Source organism: Periplaneta americana, chromosome 5, assembly GCF_040183065.1.
Source record: "Periplaneta americana isolate PAMFEO1 chromosome 5, P.americana_PAMFEO1_priV1, whole genome shotgun sequence".
Taxonomy (NCBI): domain Eukaryota; kingdom Metazoa; phylum Arthropoda; class Insecta; order Blattodea; family Blattidae; genus Periplaneta; species Periplaneta americana.
The window spans coordinates 76539278-76557075 of NC_091121.1; the positions used below are offsets into that span (position 1 = coordinate 76539278).

The 17798-nt window shown below is 35.2% G+C and overlaps 1 non-coding gene across 1 annotated transcript; it reads right to left on the reverse strand.

Moving 5' to 3' along the window:
• Positions 1-353: 353 nt before the first annotated feature.
• Positions 354-426, reverse strand: TRNAT-CGU (transfer RNA threonine (anticodon CGU)). Its single transcript has one exon. It is a non-coding gene; the product is annotated as a tRNA-Thr (tRNA).
• Positions 427-17798: the final 17372 nt, after the last annotated feature.

Genomic DNA, 17798 nt, shown 5'->3' on the forward strand with positions numbered 1-17798 from the left:
AGCGTGTCTGCACAGAGTTCTTCAGCCATACTTTAATGACTTCTACTTCTAAGAGATCTAATTAATAAGTCTAACAATATAATTTTAAGCGGAAATGTTTGGTTATAACTTGCTATAAATTTGTAGTTTAAGTGACCGTTAATCGACATTTTTCCTATGAGACTAATTACAGAAAGGAAACTTACGCCGATTTTGTTAAGAGAAGAAAGAGTAATTACAAAAGAAAGAATATTGAGTTTGAAAACATAAAAAACAATGCAGATCAGTGATTTTAGTCCTCTTTTAATTATGGTTCCCTTTCCGTTCTCTCTTTAACTATGCTGTATCAATTAATGTTTGAGGAGAAAAATTCACTCCGACGCCGGGGATCGAACCCGGGTACTTGGTTCTACGTACCAAGCGCTCTGACCACTGAGCTACGCCGAATTCAATCCACAGTACCGGACCGAACTCTCCTCCTTCGATGTTTCCCTTTGTGACCCGACTCCAAGTTAGGTATATACGTTGATCTTTTATGTCCAAGTCAACTGCTGTGGATTGAATTCGGCGTAGCTCAATGGTCAGAGCGCTTGGTACGTAGAACCAAGGACCCGGGTTCGATCCCCGGCGCCGGAGCGAATTTTTCGTCTCGAATATTAATTGTCAATATTACAGATATTATTCTGTAGAACAAATTAATAAAATCTTTAATAGGCTGTATCAACTACTGGGTTATTTAGCGTCGGTGGTGTTGGTGATAGCGAAATAGTATTTGGTGAGATAAAGCTGAGGATTCACTATGGATTACCTGACATTCGTCTTACAGTTGTGAAAACTTCGAGAAAAAGACATAATAATTCCAGCTGTAATCGAACTTCCAGCGCAGCTCTGGGTCAACAGTCAAAAGCTCTAGCGTCTGAGGTTATAATATACAATATAACCGATAGCCCATTCATACGTAGTGTGTTATCTGATCTTGTCTGAACTTACGGCTTCGTCATTATTTGACTAGTAAAGTAAAGGACATAAGCAAATTACTGTCTAGGCTCACGCGCTGCCTATTACGTCACACACACAGTAATACAGATTGATTCGAAGTGTCTCTGTTTCTGCACAAGGTATCGAATTCCTGTCGAACTAAATATGAAGTCACGGTAGACTGCTAGTTAATTGATGCGGGCGTGCCCGCGGACACATGGCTGGTTAGCTGGACAGCGGGGACACAGCCGTGAAAGACGTGACGCGACGCGACGCGGCTGTGACGGAAACGATCGCTTCGCTCGACAGGTTTCACCAGTCTGGCAGTGCCTCCTGCTTAACGACCTGAGGCTTTGGAGTCCATCAAATATCAATAAGCGCCGTAGTCTGCTATGAAACAGGATATCAAATACGGTCCTCCCTATTAAATCTGAAGCTAAGTGCTCCTCATACATAGCCTGCTGTACATTAAGAGAAGAGGAAGTCGGATTTAGAGCTCATAGGTATCAATTACAACGCCAGAAATAGTTTTTCATATAGTTTTAAGCGACCGACGTAGCTCGGTTGTCTTCTTTTCGAAGTTTTCCACAACCATAAGAGAAATATCAGATAATCTATGGCAAATCCTCGGTCTCATCTCGCCAAATATCATCTCACTGTCACCAATTCCATCGACGCTATAAAACTTCTTAGTTGATACAGAGTCATTAAATAACGAAATAAAAAAAGAATAGTTTTTCGACAGTGTATATATTATTATTTATGATGAATAAAGTTATAAAAGTTAATTAACACACGAATGAATAAATTGAAGAATAAATTAATCAATGCATAAATAAAGTGATAAATAAATGGATGGATGAATGAATGAATGAATGAACGAATGAATGAACTAACGAGCGAACGAAAAATAAATAAACGAGTAAATAAATAAGTAAATAGGTTAACATGTAGGTAAATAAATAAATAAAGTAAATAATTAAATACATAATTAAATAAATAAGTAAATAAATGAACAAAGTAATAAGTAATTAAATCAATAAAGTAATAAGTAACTAAATGAATAAAGTAATAAGTAACTAAATCAATAAATTAATAAGTAACTAAATCAATAAATTAATAAGTAACTAACTCAATAAATTAATAAGTAACTAAATCAATAAATTAATAAGTAACTAAATGAATAAAGTAATAAGTAACTAAATTAATAAAGTAATAAGTAACTAAATTAATAAAGTAATAAGTAACTAAATTAATAAAGTAATAAGTAACTAAATTAATAAAGTAATAAGTAACTAAATTAATAAAGTAATAAGTAACTAAATTAATAAAGTAATAAGTAACTAAATTAATAAAGTAATAAGTAACTAAATTAATAAAGTAATAAGTAACTAAATTAATAAAGTAATAAGTAACTAAATTAATAAAGTAATAAGTAACTAAATTAATAAAGTAATAAGTAACTAAATTATTAAAGTAATAAGTAACTAAATTATTAAAGTAATAAGTAACTAAATGAATAAAGTAATACGTTACTAAATGAATAAGTCAGTAAGTAAATAAATGAATAAAGTAATAACTAAATGAATAAAATAATAACTAAATGAATAAAGTAATAAGTAACTAAATGAATAAATGAGTAAGTAAATAAATTAATAAGTAGATAAATAATTAAATAAGTACAATAAATACGTACATCAATAAATAAATAATAGTTCAAATGTGAAGTACAGATGAGGAGGCGAGACTTTGCATGTGAGCTGTGCGAGAGAGGAAAGAATGAACTATCAGAAAGAGACCTCACCTCATCTCACTACGTCTCGCCAAAATATTGTAAAAAATTGCACAAAATTGTAAAAATTGTAGAAAATTACTAAATTGTGAAACTGTAAAAATGGTAAAATATTGTAAAAATTTGTAAAAATTGTAATTGTAATATTGTAAAATGTTGACTTGTTCTACATCTTAAAGCTTCATTGCTCATGTAAGATCTATGGAATATAATAAATGAATGAATGAGAGTTTGTTTCATGATGGTTAATATTATATGGAACTGTCTACACGGAAGTTCATCTAAACTAGACTAAAACCTAACTTACCCCTCTTTACCCATTGGGTATATAACAGCTGCATATGATAAAGTCACAGGACAGATTTTGCCTACTTTACTGTACATGGGTGAAAGACAAAATTAAGAAAAGAAGTAGAATAAACGAGGTAAATGAATACAAAAACAATTTTCAACACCACTTTAAAACTGAATTTCGAAATTCAAAAGTAATATCTATTGAAAAATATTAGACGAAAAAGGAAATGTCTTGAATAATTCCGTTAAAACTTTGAGACTGTAACTTGCATTATACAGTACTGTATTTTTAATCCTTATAGTTGGTAATTATTGTATTTTATAACGGTTACACTTGGTTGGTCGTTGCCGTTCAGGATTGATCTCGGTTTATGTTATATGCATTTTAAGTTTCTGCATCTCGTTCTAATAGTAGTCTTTTACTATCATTACATAAGGAAGTTATTTTAAATGTAAGTATTATTAGTAAGCATAGTATGGACGAAGTGACAAACTGCGATAACAAATCACACATTAAGGAAACACGTGAGATAAATGGGTGAAAGAGACGAATGAATGAAATTAAGAAACAGCGGTTTAATATAAGAAATACATCTAACAACGAATCTACGGATCCATATTTGTACAGGGATTAAGCAATGATTAATGATTGGTAGTAAGCAAAATGAGATCGAGAGAAGTAAACTGATAAAAAAGAGGATGAAGAAACGAGTAGTGGTAGTGACAGTTTTGAATGGGTTTAATTAAGTCATTAGTGTTGGAATGTAGGAGAGAGTAGAAGAAATTAGTTGGGGATGGATATAAGAGATTGTAGAAAATAGTTAAGAGAAAAACGAAACGTTATAGTGCAAAGTAATGAATAGTGATAAGAATTATAGGGAACGATAGTATGAGATTAGTTAAAATGAAAGAAATAAATAGAGAAATGAATAAGTACAGTAAAATAAATACTAGATAATAATGAAAAATACAATTGGAAAATAAATATTACTTACGAGAGAAATAAGAGATAAGTTTATGATTTGGATGAAGCAGTGACTAGGCATAAAAACTATCTTTCTTACCTATAGATACCATATAGCAATAATTAACTTTATAGCATTTATATACTTGTGTGTTACATATGAAGGTAAATTTTGCTGGATAACTTCTATTTCAATACATTTTCATCAATATAGTTTTGTTCCAAATGTTGCCACTCCCGTAACTTGGTCACTGAATTGGTCCTAATACAGCTATTTGTTTCAACATGGATTGCTTGTAAATTTAATTTGGGTTAGAAAGGGTTAAAGGACAGAAGGGCAAGCATGAATGTGACATTTGGGTAAGAAGACGGAATTAAAATAGTAGGTATGACATGTAGATAAATAGTGCGTCCGCAAGAAAATGTTATGTAATGTAATTGTGAGACCGTATGCAAAATTGTGAGGTCCACATTACAAATGTATGCATCTTGGTTACACAACTTATACATAGGACAGACAGGCTGATCATTTCAAACAAGTTACAAAGAACACATCATAGCCATAACCAAATCACAAAACACATCCACATATGCAGAACACATCACAAATGCCAACAACACCTACAGCAACATAAACACAGACAAGAAAATTCTACATCTCCAACCGAAAAACCAGAAACTAAACACACTACAATACGAAATATACAGACACACAAAAACACATCCGCACAAAATCCTCAACACACAACTCAATTTCAGAACACACACACTTTTTTATTTCACATTACACTACACAAACACACTCCCACAGAAAACGCAGTCAGAAGGCGAGAAGACCACCCAGTTCTGAGGATAGCCCATAGGCTGAAACTAGTCAACAATGTACCGTAACCTAGTATGTAACACGTGAAAGCAGTACAAACTTTATATTCCGAAACAATAAATGTAATTTCTGACATGAAATACATACAAATATACATATAAATACTTAAGGAAGTCTGTGTACCGATGAGATTTGAATAGACTTGTTATATCTGTTTTCTAGAATATGCCTTCATACATTATGCACGATATGATTATGATTATAGAAGCTTTCATAAGTATACTGCAGAATGTAAAAGACGCATTTCAACTCTTTCTAGTCTTCATTCTCAGACTACAAACTTACGAGAGTTCTGTATTATGATACAGGAAACATAAAGAGAAAATTTGAATACGGTGCCAGATGCTTCTTTGTATTCCATTCCACTTTCAAATAATGCAGGCATATGGTAACGTAAGATCCAACTCGAAGAAGTCGGCCACCCGTGCGACAGTAGTGAATTGTGTGGCTCCCCAACTTTGTGCAGTCTCATTCATGAAATCATGAGTGAATGGCGGCCACGTGACAATTTCAGCGTTTTTACATTCTGTCTTCCCACGTTTCTACAGCCGAATAAGTCTCCTACGCAGATTTACGGCACCATTCACGTTCTGCGATCCCCTGTATTCAATTTGAGATGAAACTGATTCCATCCTACAGTTCAACAGAGAATGGCGGAGGAAATGGGGAACACTGAAGTTCATTCAGATGATTGTGCTGAAATGTCACGTAGATGCACGCAGTAACGAACGCGGAAACTCAAATGTTTAGAGGCGCATGACATGTAGGCCTACATTCTAGATAGGGTACATAAATATTACGCTAGGATTTACCACTCCCACTATTGCCACCATATTCATCATCATTATAACATTGTATGTGAAAACATATGCAGTTTCAAGTCACCGTGTTCTTTCAGTCTTATACTGACGTGTTACACCAAGAAGAAAGAAGCCACCGTCGTGGCTAAGTTGGTTAAGGTGCTTACCTTCCGATCTGAAGTTACGCTCGAGCGCGGGTTCGATCCCCGCTAGGGCTGATTACATGGTTGGGTTTTTTCCGAGATTTTCCCCAACCGTAAGGTGAATTCCAGGTAATCTATGGCGAATCCTCGGCCTCATGTCGCCAAATACCAACTCGCTATCACCAATTCATCCACGCTAAATAACCTAGTAGTTGATACAGCGTCGTTAAATAACCAACTTAAAAAGAAAACAAAGAGGCAAACTCATCCCTAATTTATTTTTTCACTCAACTGGTATTCGTACATATAATTACTGAATGAAAATTTAGGCCTATATACTTTTATATAACAATTAAATTACGGTTCATTTAACGACGCTTGCAACTGCAGAGGTTATATCAGCGTCCCCGGCGTACCGTAATTTTGTCCCGCAGGAGTTGTTTTACATGCCAGTAAATCTACTGACATGAGCCTGTTGCATTTAAAAACACTTAAATGCCACCGACCTGGGCTGGGATCGAACCCGCAACATCGAGCACAGAAAGCCAGCGCTATACCAACTACGCTACCCGGTCTGACAATTATTATTTTTATATATTCATCTCCAAATACATAGCAAATACGCTATTCCGTCGATATAGGAGAAAGCTAATGTTTACTTACTTAGGTATAACAGGCGGAGCAGTTCTCTGCAATCGGTAATCATCATGTTTAGGTAAAGCATGAAAGTCAAGGAATATTTTGTGGACAATAATAATCTATCATGCGGAATTGGGTATTTAAGAGTTGTTAATTCATTATAAAAAGTGTATCTGGTACAACGTTAATACAAATTTATTTTATTCCCTAGAATATATCTCTCTACAAAATACAATAGTGAATAAATAAATAACTAAATAAATAAATATATAGGTGGGTAGACAGACAGACGGCGGATAGATGATAAATAAACTATAGGTAAATAAATAATCAATAATAAGTAAATCGTAAATGAATATTAATAAATAAATGAGTGAATAAATTAAAAGTATGAATAATAAAAATAAATAAATAAATAGATATTACCTTAAACTCTCCAGTAATATCTTTCATATTTGCGCCATTTTCAAGGCGTTGAATAATATTTACTTTGTCTGAAATATTCAAAAGTCAGTCTGGGTGACTCAGTCGGTGTAGTGCTGGCCTTCTGTGCCCGAGGTTGCGGGTTCGATTCTGGCCCAGGTCGATGGCATTTAAGTGTTTTTAAATGCTACAGGCTCATGTCAGTGGTTTTACTGGCATGTAAAATAACTTCTGCGGGACAAAATTCCGGCACACCGGCGAAGCTGATGTAACCTCGTCAAATAAAACAATTTAATTTCAATACCCAGATGTGAACGTGTTTGTGACTTGTAGCTTTACCGATATGCGGGGGGTTGGATTCTCTTCACGTCACAACAGACCACGTTGTGCTGTTTTCTCATTTCTTTAGATTCAAACGCATTCTACTAAATAGGCGGAACACTATGTCCACACTCTTGTGACGTTAACGTGGAAGTTTCTAGAACCATAAGTCTCCAACGACTTTTAATCCTGAACAAGATTTCCTTTCACGTAGTAATCACCCAATCCACACCTTTGTTTCTACAATGTTTAAACTGTTGTATAACTCATATTTACATGTGGACGCCGCAGTTAGATAACAGTCTGTTTCAAAGAATATAATATGTTTTTAAGACTCAGTAACTAGTTAGCAAAGATTATGTGTCTTCAATCTGGACGTAGATCAGTTCTGCTAGTACTAGCTTCATATCACTTTTCCTACATTGGCATTTGATCTCGCTCTCATTGACGTCAGAGGAACATTCCAAAGTCTCTACTCTACATGACATAATTATCACGTGCAACGCCGAAAATATTCTGAGGCCTACATACTCAGGCGTTGCTTCTATAGGACGATTCACGTCAATTGATGAGAATGAAGGCTTCTCTGAATAAGTTATATACAATGTGGTAAAGAAAAATGCATTTGATTTATTTTAAACGTTGATCTAACTTGGCGGAGTCATATGTCATGCAAGTTATTACGCTTTTTGAATTTGTTTTTGTCTAACTACGAAAACTTCCTTTTCTATCAATTTACCTGAAGCATTCTTCCCATTTGTAACTTGGGAAATATCTGGTGTCCGCAGGTTAGATTGATTGATCGGAAACAGCCGAAATTGGTTGAACTGTGTTCCCGCCGTTGAGGTTGGCCGCTGCGAGTAATGTTAGCTGATAACCGGTTTCGTACGCATTTGAGTTTTTGTGTGGTGCTTCTTTACACGTTTATTACTCTGTGAATGGTTAATTCTGTAATAATGCGTAATATGGTTAGAATTCAATATGATTTAGAAGGAATAATATTAATTTGACATTTATGTGAAAAATGTTTTTATAAAGCCTTCAAGAGGAAATTTCATGCATTACGCGAAGTGTTAGGCGAAAAAATAATGAAGTTTACGAAAAAATAATTAACAAGAGTTTGCAGCTTCGTAGATCCGGGACCTAAATTTCTATGACTTTTATTTGTGGTACAAGCCTTCCATCCATGTGAATGCAAAGAATCCGCATAATCTGTTGGATTTAAAAAAATATATTATTCAAGAAGTTTTCGCAATATAAAATCAAATTTCAAGCAAATTTTTCACCAGAATTGACGAATGTTTGTGAGCAGAAGGCGAACACTTCGATCATCTGATGTAATGTTGAGCACCACGTGATTATTTATAAAATGTAGTGAAAGCAAGTACGCCAGTAATGTAGGTTATTAGGACGATATGTAACATCTGAATATGCTGGGTAACTTTCGGCGTTGGATCCTGGACTCATTTCGCTGATATCATCACCTTCATCTTATTCAGATGCTAGACTACATAACCATAGAAGTTGAGAAAACGTCGTAAAATAACCAATTAAAAAAACAAGCATTGCTTTACCGACAGCAAAAGTCTGTTGGATCAACCTGACTGGTGGATACCCGTTAGTTATCTACAGGGTGTCTCTAAATTAGACCTCCAAAATTAGGGAGCAGATAGATAACCTTCGTGGAAGCATATTTTGTTACGGAACCCATGGGATGCGACATTTTGTTTCATTGCAAGAAGGCGGGAGCGGATAATCACTCCTTTCAGTCCAAGAGGGGTGTGTCACTACTATCACTCGGTTTGTTTACGTCCGGAGCCCATTATCATTTGGTATCGATTACAGCACGTTTGTTTACTTCCACTGGTACGACCTCTTGTTGTCCGTGTTATTCGTCTACGTAGTTTAGTACTTGTACTGCACTCATTCTGTTGTAATGGTCAGTACAGTTTAATGCGTCGTTGGTTTCGTTTTTCTGTACGTATTTTTTCTTTGTCTGGATTAACACACAGAATCATGTGACACAGAATCGCTTGTTATTTGCACATACCTACTTACTTTATTCCGACCTGTAATTCCTTCTTGCACTGAAACGAAGCGTTGCAGCCCATGGGTTCCTTAACAAAATATGCTTCCACGAAGGTTATCTATCTGCTTCCTAATTTTGTCGGTCAAATTTAGAGACACTCTGTATAATAGATTTTTCATTTGTTATGAAAGAATAATCTTATTATGTTACATGAAATGATGATTAATGACTAAAGGGTGAAAATCTGTCGAAAGAGAAGCAGGAGTACCCCGTCTAAACTTCTAAACACTGTCTTCTGCAAATTCACCCGACTCGCTGGATTTCGATCTCGAGTCTTGAGCGCAGAGAACCGTCGCTCTAGTTGTTTTGCTGTGTCAGACCTCTGGATAGACATTAGATATACAAAAGGAAATGGACTCGTTAATTATAACGATAGCATGGTGCAAGCCACAGCTTCAAACAGTACAGAACAATACATCACATCCAGTTCTATGGAAGGAAGATAAATCTGTGTTCCCCTACCAGTAATAGAATTTGAGTGTGCAGTTGGAGATAGTACCGCATCGGAGCCCAGCTATCGATATTGAATTAGCCGAAGGAATGTCAGTTGTCATATATAGCCCAAGACTGTGTAACTGCGCGAAGCGGTCGCATCCAATAGTCTGGCGAACTTGTCGATCTGAATTACAGCTAACGCTCATCATGATTCATTCAAGTGCAAGTGTCCGCCTGCCAGACTAATAATCCTCTAGTGAAGTGTGTTGACGGCAAATGACAACATACAGCGCATTCAATATCGTATGGTTATTTGACATTCTAAATTAAATAACATTCGATCGGTTACAGTTGAATATTTGTGTTTCTCTTTTAGTTAGAGCATGAGAGGAAATATTTCTGCATTCACTTGCCATAGGTTCGTTATTTGTGATCAGTAGGCTTCGAGACTTGAGACCCAGTGGGAAATCCGCATAACAGCGTACTGAGTATAGTGGTAAAGCATACAGTAGGTGAAAGTACTGTAGAATGAATGCCAACAAATACGCAAAGAAGTAGAATACTACGAGCTGCAGTTCAGTGAACCTGCTATGCTTGTCGAAGGACAGTAGGTACGTATCATTCACTATCTTGAAGTTCGTGTGACAAGGGAGGATAAAGTATGCCAAAAGGGAAGGGTTGTAGGACACACCTCTCTGTTCAAGAATTTGGTATTGATTATTTTACGTTAAATGGACACACTGTTACATGGAAATTATGTGATGTGAACATCAGGGGAAACAAACACAGATATATATAAAGATTCAGTTTCATTTCAAACTGTAAAAAAATATTCTGAAAAGCTCCGTCGAGGGTTGCGAAATTCAAGAAACTAGCACCCATTCTTCTTCTACCTTCAGAGTCCATTGTTACTAGATGGGGTACATGGTTTAATGCAGCTATTTATTATGCCAAACATTCCTGTACAATTGTGCAGATAATCAACACATTGAGTGACGACTGTTCTGCAATCAGAATAATTAAAGCTCTGGATTTGAAGGTTCTGACGAATAATTTGGTTTTCATACAAACCCATTTTGAAACTGTGTCTGAAAGCATTACACGGTTAGAAAAGTCAGACAAGAGATGCCGGAAGCCCTCAAATTAGTTGAGGAAACGACACAGAATTAACGAGACACCAAGTACACTGGTTACTGAAAGTGCAAAACAGAAGTGGAAATCAATTTTATGTAAAAAAATAACGGATATGGAACATTGTGTAACATAAACGGCAAATTAGTGAACATAGTCACCCGAGAATAAAGGACTGTCTCTTAGAGACTGCAATGATGTTAGGTTTTTTCGTTTTGCTCCTGTCACGTCATGCGACGTAGAGCGCAGTACAAACTTTGTTTGGCAGATAACCGAAGAACATTTACGTTTGAGACACTGAGAATGTATCTTGTAGCACATTGTAATTCGGTACTGTAACTGCACTTCCTAAAGACGTCCAATAGGATAAATGAAGAAATTAAAGTTGCTACATGTTTATTTTCGCCATTAACACTATGTATAATTAAACACATATGCTTATAAAAGACAGGAGAAGAAATGCTTTTCACATTATTTTGACATTGTCATTGTGTAATGTATATTTACTTTTAGAATGTACATATGTGTGTTCCCCCATACTACCGTACACCACTCTAAATAGCGACGTTATTACCTTAACAAACCTCTACCTTTCGCTACCTGCAACAACCTATAGTACATGCACAGTAAACTTACTGTATTGGGTCCCAAGTCTCGAAGCCTAGTGATCAGCAGGGACCATACTTTGTCCTAGAAGGCTACAAGATTAAGTATTACTGGAGTTTTGAAGTGGATGACCGCATGCATCTAGAAAGCGAAATACTTGACCGATGGTTCAGGCGAACTTTGGTGCAGAACAAAACATGGACTGCTTTAACAATTACACTAATATTTACAATTTAAACTACACTATATACACTTGAATACGTCATTTTTTTATTTACACTATAATAAAGAATGTTGATCTACATTGATGAAATAATATTTAAACTATTTATCTTATGCACTCGTGATTAGAATTTATGTATTACTCGACCAAGACCAGTAGAGTCCTGCAGCCCGGAGCCGTGGCGCTACTGCTCCTGCGCTCGTAATACCGCATCGCGATAGTTCACATTACGCCCGCGGCTCCACTCGCCTCTGTCGAGTAATACAAAGAACTGGTGTTCAAAATAAATGCTACTAAACTGAAGACTCAAATTCTATAAATAGAAGAGACTGGTTGCTGATTGGTCACTTTCATTCCACATAACGGGAGTACATGGACGCGAAAACTAATTTGTAAGCTCTCGCCTAACCTGAACAACCTTCCACCCTACTTATGCTAGGATGGATATTTCCAAACGAACTCCCCTTCTAAGAATAATATGGAACGAACCTGCCAGGCCAGTGTTTATCTGTAATAGTTTTTTTCACGTTTTAAATATCATTTTTGTAGTTTTTGTGGCATTTTTGCATTTTTAGTACTGGTATTTTTATTTTTATTTTCATTTTAAATGTACACGTTTTTTTATGCACAAGCATATTTTAGGCATTATAGAACTTTATGGTTCATTTAGGAATTTTAGATACTATATAATTTTAATAGGGGGATTCTTTGTACAGTATATGAAACGTAGAGATATGTTAACAACATAGTATGCCTATGTCTATGACGTAGCAAACAAAATGGGTACGGAACTATAAATATATTCTGCAGCGATAATTTAGTTCTAGGCCTGAAAATCCAGATACATACTTGGTATACAGAATCTTCAAGGACTGCGTCATGGAATGTATCTAAATAATCTTAAATTACCTCTCGTATCAACACTTGAAATCAGAGTAGATAGGGAGGTGCAATCCGTCTCGAAACCTTAAAACCAAATCAGTCGTGCAAAGTCATTATTATCCTACCATATTTGTCTCAACTTTCTCAAGAACTCTCCCACGTTTTCGACCAGTCTCCCACTTGGCGTCGTAGAATTACATTAACTATTGTAATTAATCTCTCTTGGTGTTGTAAGTATCGGAGACAGTCTACTTGGTATGAATTTCTGCAATAAAGTGAAGTTGGTAATTGTAACACGGAACTTTGGCTTAGTGTCTGGTTTCCTACTGGCTGTTGCTCGTACAACTTGTGCTAATAATATTACAGTGTTTCTGGTGCTTTCTATTAAATAATACGCAGACGATTAATGCCTGTAAATAACATCTATGTCCTACTCTACGCCTACAGTTGCAGTGTTTCTAAGTACTAATTCAACAGAATCAGATTCTATTCTCGACAGTGAATGCATATTTATCTTCCTTGCACTGGAACAGGCTTTTCAGTTATTGCAGAATGTGTAAATTTGTTGTAGCTACACACTTTCTCTTTTAGAATGGCCTAGAGATAAAATATACTAGTAGTTCAAGTTTTGGATTGAAAAGAACTAGAAATTATTATTATTATTATTATTATTATTATTATTATTATTATTATTATTATTATTATTATTATTATTGATTATATTCTCTAAGACTTTAAAAAATCTTTTGTAGAAAATATGATGTCTTGAGTTATTGCAATATATATATATATATATATAAAATAGATATATTAATTAAGTTTCCGTCCATGATGTCAGAATATAGAAATGTGGCGCACATTGTCGCCAAGAGAGAGTAATAATGAAAAAGTTATTTGTAGATACTATTTCAATGCTAGGCTAATAGTGTGTTCGTGCCAGAGCTTTTGCTCGTTTCTTGGCGAATTAACTGCCAGTGAATTAAATTTGTTATACATATGTATTTGGTCAAGAAAAGAGCAAAAGCTCTGTCACGAACACACTATCAGTATTAAAATAGTTTCTGCAAATAACTTTTTCGTTATTAGCCTATTCTCTTGCCGCCATTGTGCGCCACATTTCTATATTCTGGCATCATGGACAGAGACTTGATTAAGGATATCAAATGTTTCTTGGCTCTTCCACCATGATATTTCTATATGATTTTAATTTAAATAAATCGGTGTTTCGCACAGAAGGCTTTTCCTAAGAAAGACGATAACATAATTATTTTATTTTGATGAATTTTCAAGCAGATACCTAATGTCATTCAAACTTACATAAGCTATATATGCAAGGATCATAATATTTCTTAGGTTACCTAACTGAAATTGAGTACACACTCACTATATCTCGAAATGTTTCGGCTGATATTATCTCATATTTTTCCAATAATACGTCATATATCTATACGCAATTGATAATGGAAAATCCATATTATTTAATGAAGCTACAGAGACAAGCAATTGACAATTGTCCAGGCTTCCAGCAGCTCCTCAGGAAACATTAACTCTGTCTAGGTTTTTTTTCCTGTTTTTTTGACACGGAAAAAAGTTGAGGGATTAGGTGCTCTAGAAGAATTTTCCTCGTTAGCAGTTTGATACGACGCGACGTTCACGGGTTAAAACCGGCAGAGGGCGATGGTGTTAGAATGATGATGGAACCCTCAGCATAGCTTCTTTCGGGAAGGAAATAAAGTTGTGTTTCTCATGTCTTATATTTACTGTACATAAAAGAACCCTGCTCTTTATAGACGACTCCTGTGGAACAACGGACAAAGGAGTGAGATAAGTGCGCAATAGATCTGGAGCTTGCATAAAGCATTGTTATTTCCAAGATCTCTTGTAATTATGTGAGATCCTTATTATTCAAACTTACTTCTTTTCTATCATTATTTATGTCACTTGACTTCTGCTATATTCTTACGTTGTAGTGACAATTTTATCAACGAATCTTACTTAGTGGATATTTATTATTAGTTGCAAATAGGCCTATAGGAACGTGAATTTTTTACAGCAAGATATAATTTGCCCAACTATGAAAATACGAATATATTTACTGGTTGGAAATTTGAGAAGAAATGTATAATTAATATCTCATGTTAAAAAGTTTGATACGTCGTTTTTCAGTACATGAAAGAGACGTAGAGGAATTGTTGAATAACACCGCTTCTGTAAAGAACCTAAAGTACCCGGTACGACATTTTATAGCTTCAAGTTTCTTAGGCCCAGAGGACATAAAAATATGTTAATGTACAGATGTTTGACTTAAGCCGTTCATTATTTGCTTAGGCAGCCCAAATAAATGTCGAAAAATGTGAGAGGATTTAATGGTTTCATAGGCGGAATCAAGTGTAGGTATAACGCTCATTGCCATCATCACGTGAATGTTGTGAATTGTAGTCTTCTTATGTTAATTTTTTTTACTCAACACGTGCTGTCAAACTTTTATGTTAATTAATTATTTTATTCCTCCTCTCCAACGTTTATTCTGGTCTTCGATAATGTTTTATCTAGTCATTTGCTCTTATAGTTTCTGTAACATCGTTTTCTTAGCACGCAAGTTATATTCATTCCTTCAAATAGATTTGTTTTGTTTCATTCGGAATAAGCAACGTATCTTTAAAAACAAACAACGCAGAACTTTAACACAATTTTTGAATATGTCACGCTTACTGACACTACCATGAGAACGTCAAAACCTGGGTGGACCAAGAAAAAAGCTGCATTCTGACCGTGACAGACTATAATTGGTCTAAGGCATACGAAATCGATAACCCGCATGAAGTTGGACGATGTCAACGCAGTTTGCTTGCTGAAATATCTTATATTTAATTCTTCTCTCCCTATATTTCACTTTTACTGTTCCGAGCTTTCAAACCGTGAGTGGTTACCGACGATAGAATTCGAGTTTTTATAGCTATTTGTGTGGAACTTTCTGACTCATATGATGTTGTGGTGGATTGCGTATTTTCATTTTAAAGTTAGTAATTAGAATATTTTAGAATCACCTGGAGTCGAAGTTTGAAATAAGAAGACGAAAGAAAGTACCGAATATCTATCGAACTCTCTCGGGCAGTTTAAACATTCATACGAACACATCACTCTAGCTAACAGCCATGAACTATCCTCGAAAGATCCGCATTTTATAAATGTTTCTTTACTCATACGCATCATATGAATTAATGTATAAAATAGTTTACCGAACGTGTGTCTACTTATTATTTTAGCTGTTCTCAATCATTACAACAAAAATAAAAGCCCTGCGAGTTAGAGAATTTCAACGACGATAAGTATTGTGTGTCCACCCCTAGTCGTGTTGTGCGTGATGCCTAAAACAATTCATGATGGATTGAGTCAGACATTCTATATATCAGCCATTCAGAACAAAAGTAGTGTAAGTCAAAAATGGGTAATGAGAGTTAAAGTAAACATTCTGTAAAATACAGCGCAAAGTATCAATTAATATTCAATTTATTTAAACTAATAGTAGTCAGTGGACAGCAAGAGGACATATTAATTGCTACTTTGCGCTGTATTTTACAGAATTTTTACTTTAAACCTCATTACCCAATTTTGACTTTACACCACTTCTGCTCTGAACGGCTCATATCAGCATCTTTTGGAAGCATAGAAATTAGAGATGAACACGATCGAGAAAGCAAGACTAACACCGCCCGCAAAGACGAAAACCCGCACGACAATATTGTATACGTCTCGTCGTTTACGTAAATACTGTTTGTGAGTTTTTCGAGACGTCGAGATTGATCACTCCCTAAGTCCCGAACGTCAAGCAGCCTTGAATCGCCACAGTTGTTTATACCTCACTGAACTATTATCTACTTTGGCAACTGTTATATATGTATAAACAATCAAATAGCCTATTTGAAACATCGTCTCTACCTTTAAGGCTATCATAATCTGTTCCCCAGTCTTTATTTAATTACTAGGCCCTTATTAAAAGGCTAGGAATTTTCTTTTCATATGTTTAAGATCAAGTGTGCAATCTCAAGTAAAAATATATTAACGTTATGTTTTAAGTTTCTTAGAAATGCAAATTTATTTGAAAATTGTTTTTTCTTCTATTTGTATAACCATAGGTAATATCATAATAGAACCAGAACATTTTAACTAAGATACTGTTCTGTTTTGTCTTTTTTGTCTCATTTAAACATTTATAATGTTATTTCAATGATGTACGTTATTCAGAGTTAGGAAATCTTTCCACGTCGACCAGATACTATTTCGAGAATGATGAGCGAGACTCGAAGCGCACGAGAATGACGATACGAGATTCAAAAGACAAATGAAGCGAACACAGCGAGCGAGAGCTGCAGTTGGTTTAGTTCATCTCTAATAGAAATTATGGTCACTTTGAAACAATAACGTACGAAACTCATGTTTGTACAAACAAATGCTGTGACATTGGTCTTCTAAGAAGCAGCTTAGCTACGGATAATGAATGTAAATTCAAATTTTTATTTAAACAATTAGGCTAGTTGGAAGTGCAGGGAGAAGTTATTACCATAACAACTGTCTCTTTTGTCAGTTCTTCTGCTTCATCGGATGGAAAGATCGTATTTACTATTTCCATCCTTATTTTAGCACAAAAATCAATGTATGACCTCATCTATAGAAGGTACAGTCAGCAATAAAAATTTCTAGTGGAACCATGGTTCCGAGAGAACTTTTCCATGGATGCGTTCACTAAACTTAAAGTGTACTTAAATGTCGAAATTTAACGTGATCAAAAAGTTTGTTTCGAGCCTATTATTAGAGACAGAGTAGTTTCAAGTAGCCTGTCGTAAATTTATGACACGGGATTTGAACATATTAACCTCAGCTCTAGCAGCTAGCATTGTAACCACCAGGTTATCGAGGAAGACTTAAAAATAAGGAAACACAAACCGATATGAAAATATAGACAGGATGAATGATAGAATAATTCTTAAAACTTTTCGTACCTTAAGCAATAGGAAACAGAGAATGGAAGACTTTAATCACATAAATAGAAACGTTCGTCGGAGACTGGAAAAAATTACCATTCACTTCCATACTTTAAGCTGCCAGTTTTTATTCCCACACTGTAGCGCAGGAGCTGTCATGAGTTTTGTATATTCTCTCTCTGTTTCTTTTCGTTTCTTGCAATAAGATTAATAAAATAGTTCGACTTATGATTT